Here is an 8,922-nt window from a genome sequence, read left to right as displayed (position 1 = left end):
TTTTACATTAACAATTTCCAGTTTTTTTTATTTTAAACTTTTTAAAAATCTTGGCTCAGGATCATGGTAACATGACAGTGTTAATAAATGTGATTTCAAAAGTGCCAGAAAGAGAGCAAACAATTTCCACAGACACCTGTAAATGGTACTATGTGGGAGGCTATATAAAAATGGTCACATTCTGTACCCAGTTATATATGGAACCACGGTGTACCTCTGGGTTCAATGTGGGCAGAACCAGCATTAACAACATAGTGTGTTCATTCATTCCTGGGACAAATGCATGTAACATTCAGAGCTTCTATAGGAAGAACAAAAAATATGGTTCCAGTTTCTCATATAACCAAAATAACTTGATTTCAATTAGTCAGGTGTAAAATCAGCCTAACTCTGTATAAGTCAGCGGTGTTACTCTGGATGTATTTTTGTAATACAGTAACACCAGTAATTTGATTACTGCTAGTGTAACTAATCTGTCCCATCACCACAATCATCATTAGTTTAATTCAGTTAAATCTAATGGAAGGCAGCTGGCAATTTTCTGAGTGGGGGTCTTAGACTTTCATCCAGCAAGTTTACAGATTTTGGATGGGTGACCCTCAAAAGGTTGTAGGTACCGAGTCAGCCTGGAGCATAAAAATATATGATACTTATCTGAGCCTTCTTTGAACTATCCAGGCCTTCATATCTAGAAATTGAGCACATAGACCATAGTGTTTAAGACCAGAAGGGACCGCTAGATCATCTATTTTGTCCTTGTGAGTACCCAAGGCCACCCGGCACCACCACACTAAACCCGGCACTGAAATTAGAGTTAAATGTCACAGCCCTCATGGGTGTTCCCATGTTCCCAAGAACAAAGGCATGTGAATAGGGGGAACTAACCTTATTATTGCAAATCTCTAAGGGTATGTCTACACTACCACCCTAGTTCGAACTAGGGTGGTAATGTAGGCAACCGGAGTTGCAAATGAAGCCCGGGATTTGAATTTCCCGGGCTTCATTTGCATCTCGCCGGGCGCCGCCATTTTTAAATGTCCGCTAGTGCGGACTCCGTGCCGCGCGGCTACACGCGGCACGGACTAGGTAGTTCGGACTAGGCTTCCTCGTGAAACGAGGAGTAACGGTAGTTCGGAATAGGAAGCCTAGTCCGAACTACCTAGTCCGTGCCGCGTGTAGCCGCGCGGCACGGAGTCCGCACTAGCGGACATTTAAAAATGGCGGCGCCCGGCGAGATGCAAATGAAGCCCGGGAAATTCAAATCCCGGGCTTCATTTGCAACTCCGGTTGCCTACATTACCACCCTAGTTCGAACTAGGGTGGTAGTGTAGACATACCCTAAAGGGTTCCATCTGAATTTGGAATGAAGATTTTTGAGGAGGAAGGCTGAAGAGATTTCTGACTGGACTGAATGAAACCATTTGAATAACCTTATTTAAACATTTTCAGTGTTCTGTTAATAGTAAATCCATCCCCCTCCATGTGTAAACACAGAGAGAATTGGTGCCATTCTGTTGCACAGGATAGGGATAGAACAGGACTGGCGAGGTTGAGCAGAGCGTCCCCTACATACCATAGAGCTGTGCCTTAATGGCCTCTCCAGTGCAAGGAAGGGGAGGGAGAACAAGTCCTTCACATTGGGTGTGAGCTGAGCAGTTGCCCTCATGATTGAAAAGTGATGTGAGGGGAGGTGTCCTTTCTCTGGAGATGTGTATGAACCTTTCGGTGCACAGTTCCATTGCTGAGTGCTAAGGGGATGATTTTGCTATTGGGATCTAGAGTTTAAATTATGCTGAAATTATTTTAAGCAGATTTGCATAATACAATAATTGCAAAGAACACATGACCACTTCTAGGAGAGAGATGTTTTGAAATGACTTACTGTGTTATTTCATTCTCTTTACTGGCAGACTATCCCTATTCTCGGGGGGGGGGGGGGGCGGGGTGTCTCTACCATAGTCTTCAAAATGAGCTGTTTACATACTGTACTATATCACCTCATTGATAGTACGTACATGGTGCCTCTGAGTACCTGCCCACTATACTGTAGTTATCCTCACATCACTCTTATGAGGAAGGAAAGTGCTATGATGCCCATTTAACAGGTATGCAATTGAACCATAGAGAAATAAAATGACTTACCCAGCATTATACAGGAAGTTGACATCATACAGGAACCACAGTCCCAAAACAGCACCATAGTCACGGTACCATCCATCCTCTCCATACACAGAACTTAATTACAGTGGCTAAGAACAGATAATGACTACATTTTGGGCTTGGTCTCGTATTAGGTGGATCACAAGCCAACAGACCCATCCTTTTTGACACACAAGACATCCCAGAGAAAAATGAAGATTAGACACCACTAGTAGAAAACAATTTCACTCATCATTCTGCTGTTCAAGGATACACTCAGTAATGGAGAGTGGCATTTAAACCAGATGTCTTGCCACTCCTCACAATTTCCCCTGCTGGAGTGTTGCCCCATAGCTTTATCCTAGCTGTATCAGTGTCCCATGGCCCCCCACAGATTTTGGGCCACATGAGCTCTTAGCCATGCTGCAGACATATTCAGCAGTGTCCCAGTTTCCTGGATGAGGTCTTCTCTCCCTTGACTTCTGAGTTTGGTTATGGTGGGCTCATAACTGACTCCTTGTGTTCAGCCCTGTTACATCATTACAGAAAATAACAAGTGAAAGCTCTCCCTAATCAGAATCTCAGAACATCCTTTAGTGTCCATAAGGACTCAGGCCACAGGCAAAGCAGTGGGATTCATCACACTCACATCTGTTTGCCCACTAGCCCCTGGTCAGGCCCCTTATATCTTTCAACCTAGATTCCAGGGTGGGACTTGATCCTCTTGTGCCTCACTCTGATAATTGGCTTCGTCTGCTCCAGGCTTTTATACCCCAGCATCCATAGCTTCTCATCTCTCACCATTGCCAGCGTGTCTTCTGCATTGTCTGAGGGAACCGTCTGCCTGGTCTCCTGCATGCCCTGTAAGAGAAGAAAGGGACACCTTCTGGCCCCCATTCAACAGTGTGTCTGCTGGCTTTGATTTCTCCTGATCAACTGCTGATGGACGTAGGTCTATGCCCAGCTCTTCTAATTGCCTCTTGGCAATGTTTCTTAGCGCATCCTGTCTTTTGTGCTACTCTCTCCTCTTTATACTTTTCCTTATTCCAGGTGGGGATAGAACAAACACACGGAAAATAACCAGACTAACCTATTTGACCATTTCCAGCCCTCACATGCTGTGGATCACTTTAAAATTTAGTTTACTAGTTCTTGAGGTGTGAACTTCACCTAACCAACAAACTGCAACATTCCTGTGATGCTTGCTCAGAACATCCAGAACTGTAAGTCACCTTGTTACCCTTCTGCCTCAGTGTGTGAGAGATTTGTTGGTGCTATGCTGTGCAACAGCTGCCTGCCACCCCAGTGTGTTAGCCAGTGAAGAAACTCTTTGGGACATCCTTTGCCTGGCAGGCTAAATCTTAGAGAACATGAAGTTTCCAACCCTGCCCTGTCAGTGTATGTCTACAGACTTACCAAGTCCACTGCCTTTTGGCTCAGCTGAGGGGGCTCACCTCAGTTTAGAATAACAACATTGAGGTTACCATGAATAAATGTATTCATAAAGGACAGAGATTTAAGTGATACTAAGCAGAGATAATGGAATCAGAAAATGCTCATAAATGGAACAAATGAATGTTCTTCTGAGAGTCCACATAGAACTCAAGCAGTCTCCAAGCTTTGTCCAAAGCTATTTTCTCACCTCCAGTTTCTTTGCAATGTAAGCAACCAACATAGTTGGGGATCCGCTGTTCATAGACACAATGAGCACTAACCTTTGTGTTCCCATAGTGATGGATAACAAGATGCCTTTTTTGCTTTTCCTGATATTCTCCTCAGCCTCCTGATAACAGGTGTTTACCTGAGATGCAAATGAACCACCGATCGTCTCTGGCATCATCTTGTTCAATTTAAATTGGAGACTCAGGCAAAACTTGTTTATCAACTCTGCCTCCAAAATGTATTTTAGGTGCATGTTTCCAGCACACAAGTGTTACTCTTTACATACTGTTCATCCATACATCACACAGTGCTATTCATAACCAGTGTCTCAGCAGCTTTCATTTTCTACTGCACACAATAGTCTTTAGTGATAAATATTATGACAATGATGCTTTGGGTGTAGAGAGTGTATCAGGCCTGATATTCGTTACCATACAATGGGCCTTCTGCCAGTTGGCACTTAGGGTTACAGGGTTCCATTCCCATGATTGGTGGGCTAGAGCACATGTTTTCTACTGAAGGATGTTAGTGATAGAGAAGTGTCACACTGAAGAACATAACTGAAGCCTGCATGTGATTTGTCAATTTAAAGAGCAATTTCCCTGCTTTGTGTGCATCTATGTGTTTGCCTGCACAGATCTGTCTTCATTCAAAATGTGACTGTCTTAGGCATATACCTTTAGAATGAGTTGTATAGTCTTTTATGAAAATGTATGCACAGTGGTTTTGCTTTATTTTTCTTTAATACATTGGCTGAGATTTTTTTTTTTGTAAACTAGAATACTTCCCCTGAGGAGTTAACTAATATTGCTCTGAAACATTCTGAGGCCAAAATTGAAAAGTCCTCAACATGTGTCCCTGATTTTCTGACTTTATTGCTTATTTGTTTAGTCTGATGGGAATAAGCTTTGTCTGTTGTGGTGGAAGAAGAAAAGAAGATTTTGTGCTCCCATGGGGAAAAGGCTGTTTTCATTGGCATTTTAGGGAAATATTAAAGGTAATGTAAATTTGGAGGGACATACTGCAAAGGCTGTCACAGTGATCAGAGAAGCGCTTGGAGTGAGGAAAGGGACAGCTAAGAGTGTAGGTGGAGAAATGGCCCATTTGTGCAAAGGTATGCGTAACCAAAGTTATGAATTGGTTGCAGATGGAAGCTGGCAAGCAAGAAAAGTGGAACAGAATTATATTGACATCCTTGTGTTGTCTAAAGACCACTACAAGACCATTAGTATTGTTGCATAGCCAGCAGGGAGGTGCTGTCAGGGTGAGATTTTACTTAGGCAACTGGTATTGATTTTAGGTCTGCAGCCAGAATGTAGAAAGGAAAAGATTATTTTTGCCACGTTCATATTTATGGGCCACAAACTGTTATATTTGAAGCAGAAATGCAGATTTGCTTTCCTTGAATATTATTTTGGGGGCAAGATAATTCTTCTCGATTATCTTTTTTTTTAAACTCTCTGCCTTTTGTTAGCTTTTCTTGCATCACCTTCCTTTTCAATTCTCCTGTTAGACATTTCTGAAATGCATAGTTAAGGATCCAGAACATTTGGTGATAGATGTAGGGATCATTTTGAGCACTGCTTTCTTTTTTCATCTCTCCGAATTCTGAGTGACTTGTTAGTGCTCCAGACTGATAACCCTAAAGACTGACAGTCCTTTGTTAATCTGCACTGAAACAGCATAGACTGCAAGTTTCTGCAGGTTGTTTTGCTAGTCCTCTGGGAACCAAGAGTGGGGGCTCGTTCAAAAGCTCTCTGACATCCAAAGGAATGACCCTAGACACAAGTTAAATGTTTAACTTCTATAATAAGTTATTCTCATTATACTATAATGTTTAATTTATATTATAGCTTTACTAGAGGAAAAATAAATCTGAAATAAAAATCTATTTTATTCATTCTTCAGCTATTATGTATATATAATATGTTGTGTATATTTGATAATATGTATCCAAATAAACTTGGCTGAGGGTTTTTTTTTCAAGAAAAAACAACCAAAACCATCAGAAAGTGACAATTACTGCAGCCTTAGAAATGTGTATAATAAATAAAACAAATAATAATTACCAATAATAGATTAATGGGTTATCTTATGCTATTTCTTCTCTGTTCATCTATGGATTTATTTTCTTCCTTGCTGCTTAAATGCCATTTTGCTATTTATTCTATCAGAGATTATTACTATAGGGGATAGATCTGAAAAGCTTGCTGCTTTCAAGGGGATAAAATACAAATATTCCTGTGGGAATTTTGCCCTTTAATTATAGGTAACTTGATTACAAATTCATTTTGATGGAGACATCAGATTAAACCTCAACATTTGCTGTGGTCAGTTTTATTAGGACTACACATCCGGTGTGGTCCACATTGCGTTGGCTTTCTTTGTATCTTGAGTACTTTACTGCTTCATTATTTATCCATTCTCTGCATACCTTTAATTTTAACAAGTATCTGATTAGAAGTGATGTGAAGCAACTATTATGTATGGAGAAAAATCTGACACATGAGAACAGTGATCTCTTTGTGAAATTCTTATTGTTCTTTATTGTTATTATGTAGGTAGCCTCTGTGAATGGGATGAGTCCTTCATTGCTTTCAAATCTACAACATAATTAGTGGGTTAGGCCCAGATCCTCAAAGGTATTAGGTACTTAATTCCAACTGAAATAAAATTAGGCACCTAAATAACCTTGAGGATTTTAACTTTAGTGTTAATATTCCAAGTGATGAAACATTTTTATCAAAATGAAATTGACAAAAAATAACTCCCTTGAAAATTTTCAAAACAATTTTTCCCCCCAATTTGTTCGAATTCTTAATTAAAAGACAGGAGAAGTCAAGCCTCGCTTTAAATCTTCTCTTGGGTTTTGCCTGCCGAATACCCCTCTCTGCATTAGTTTGCTCTGCTTTATAGAGTGATATGTTAGGCATTTTTACATTACCAAATTGTTGTTGAGAAGACTCATCTGATCTTATTGCAAGGTCCACTGGCAGAAATAATAACTTTTCCTGTCTGCACAGGGTGTTAGCTCCTCTCATTAGTGTGAGAAGAAATCTGCATCTTCAAATAGATTGTTCACGCAAGTCTAATGTATAATAAAAATGGAATTTACCAGATGGGCATTAAACATAACTATTCATTCACTTTGCTTTTCTGCATGATACCCTGCCTTTTATCTGAATTATGTTTAACTAGACTGAAAACCATTCATGGAGGGGAACTTGGTTTTTTTAGTCACTAAAGCATATCTGGCACAGGTCTGGCACTATTTAAATAAAAAATAATACATTTGCAATGATCTAAGTGCAAAATGGCTTTATAAGATATGCTTTATAAAAACAGTATACTCTATAATTTAAAAAAATGTCAGTTTTGATTTAAACTAATGCAGTTTTGTGAAGTTTTCATCACTACACATGCAAATAATTTTTTTTGCAAAAGAAGGACTTTTGAGAGGGTTTTTTTTAATTGGATGCTACTTACCTTGTAAGCTTGTTGGGGCTAGAACTGTCTCTTAAAGTGCCTGATACAATGGAGCCATGATCTCAGTTTTGTCTCTAGGTAGAACCTTAATAGAGAGAAATTATTTGCATTGCACATAATTTGCAGCATTATTTAACTTTCAAGATAGTTTTAAATTTTGCTGGGAACATATGGCAAAGACGGAAGCTTTCTTCAACTTGGCTAGCCCTTATTTGCAAACAAATATATTGATAAATTGTCATCCTAATGCCTTGCTTACAGGTTTGAAGCTGAAGATCTTGAATTCCTCTACTTGGATTTCCCTAGAAACAGGAGTACAATCTCTTACCATTATGCAGACCCAGCTTCTAATTTTAGAAATATGTGCAGTATGCCCAGTAAATGCTGTAGAGAATTCTGGTTCTACAGAGGCTGACAAGCACCTATTCACAGTCCAGTACAATAGGTAATGTTTTCCCCTATGCTGGTTGATAATAAATGATTAAATATAAGCTGCAGGATTCACAAGGACTTTTGTCTTGGAACTGAAGAAAATGTTAACATTTCAGAATGCTGGCTATGTAAGGCAATCAATTTAATTCTTCCACTTCAGTGACAATGGAAAATTCCATCTAACTCATGGTCTGCCAGAGGAAAGCTACCCCTTCTATGATTTCTGAGCTTAACATTTAGCCATAATAGGTACTGTACAATAAAAGGAATAAATATTGTCTAGAGGGAATTCTACAAAAATGTCCAGGTAGCTTTCAGGTTCAGGGCTCACTTGTAACCTCATACAATATGTTAATAATAGTGTGTGCAATATCTTGGAAAACTCCATTAACAAACATTTGTGCAAGTGTAGTTGAAGATTTGTCAAGGTATTTTAATAGGTGACCTTGTGTGTGCACAGTCTGGTTGGACTCAAATTCTTAACATTTATTTTTTAACCACTCTCTGTTTAGTCAGCTTTTTGAAATAGACCTTGTGTGTGCACAGTCACAGATAGACACCATAGCCATCAACTCAAGCACATGGATAGTTGCATAGAAAATAGAAATCAGGACCTTTATTTCCAAAATTACAGGCCTGTGCCAGGTGAGATAAAGGAGAAATCTCCATTAAGCAAACCAAGATTCTCCTAGAGAAGGGGTTTCGAAACTTCATTGTACCACAAACCCCTTCTGACAACAGAAATTGTTACCTGACCCCAAGAGGGGAGTCTGATGCCTGAGCCAGAGAAAACCCCACTGCCATGGTGGGAGAAGGGGCAAAGCGTGATCCCCACTGCTCCAGGTGCGTGTGGAGGGGGTAAAACTGAAACCCAACAGCTTTAGCCCAGGCAGGGGACTCTAATCTGAACTTGGCTGCCAAGGGCTGAAGCCCTCAAGTGGTGGGGCTTGGGTTTCAGCCCTGGGCCCCAGAAAGTCTAAATCAACCCTGGTGAACACATTAAAATGGACTTGTGATCCACCGTGGGTCCTGGCCCACAGTATGAGAACCTCTGCCCTAGAGTTTTGTATGTCAGCTAAATAGGTGATCTATGCACAGGCTGGTGCATCCACTAGCGGGTATTGACACACTACCCATAGTAGCACATTATACACGATATATAATAAGTCTTATGAGACATTTAAAAGTACAACATCTCTTATA

The 8,922-nt window shown here is 40.1% G+C and overlaps 1 long non-coding RNA gene across 2 annotated transcripts; it reads right to left on the bottom strand.

Annotated features, from left to right (window-relative positions):
* Window positions 1-1,287: 1,287 nt before the first annotated feature.
* On the bottom strand, window positions 1,288-7,819 carry LOC142830594 (uncharacterized). Of its 2 annotated transcripts, none has more exons than XR_012905972.1 (3): window positions 7,547-7,819; window positions 7,288-7,372; window positions 1,288-3,000 (listed from the first exon to the last, which is right to left on the bottom strand). It is a non-coding gene; the product is annotated as an uncharacterized LOC142830594 (long non-coding RNA). The 2 variants fall into 2 exon arrangements; XR_012905971.1 differs by having other exon boundaries at window positions 7,616-7,815.
* Window positions 7,820-8,922: the final 1,103 nt, after the last annotated feature.

Source organism: Pelodiscus sinensis, chromosome 9 (genome assembly GCF_049634645.1).
Source record: "Pelodiscus sinensis isolate JC-2024 chromosome 9, ASM4963464v1, whole genome shotgun sequence".
In the NCBI taxonomy this organism is placed as follows: Eukaryota; Metazoa; Chordata; order Testudines; family Trionychidae; genus Pelodiscus; species Pelodiscus sinensis.
The sequence above is the reverse complement of the archived record's forward strand: the minus strand, read 5'-3'. Positions and strand labels throughout refer to the sequence as shown.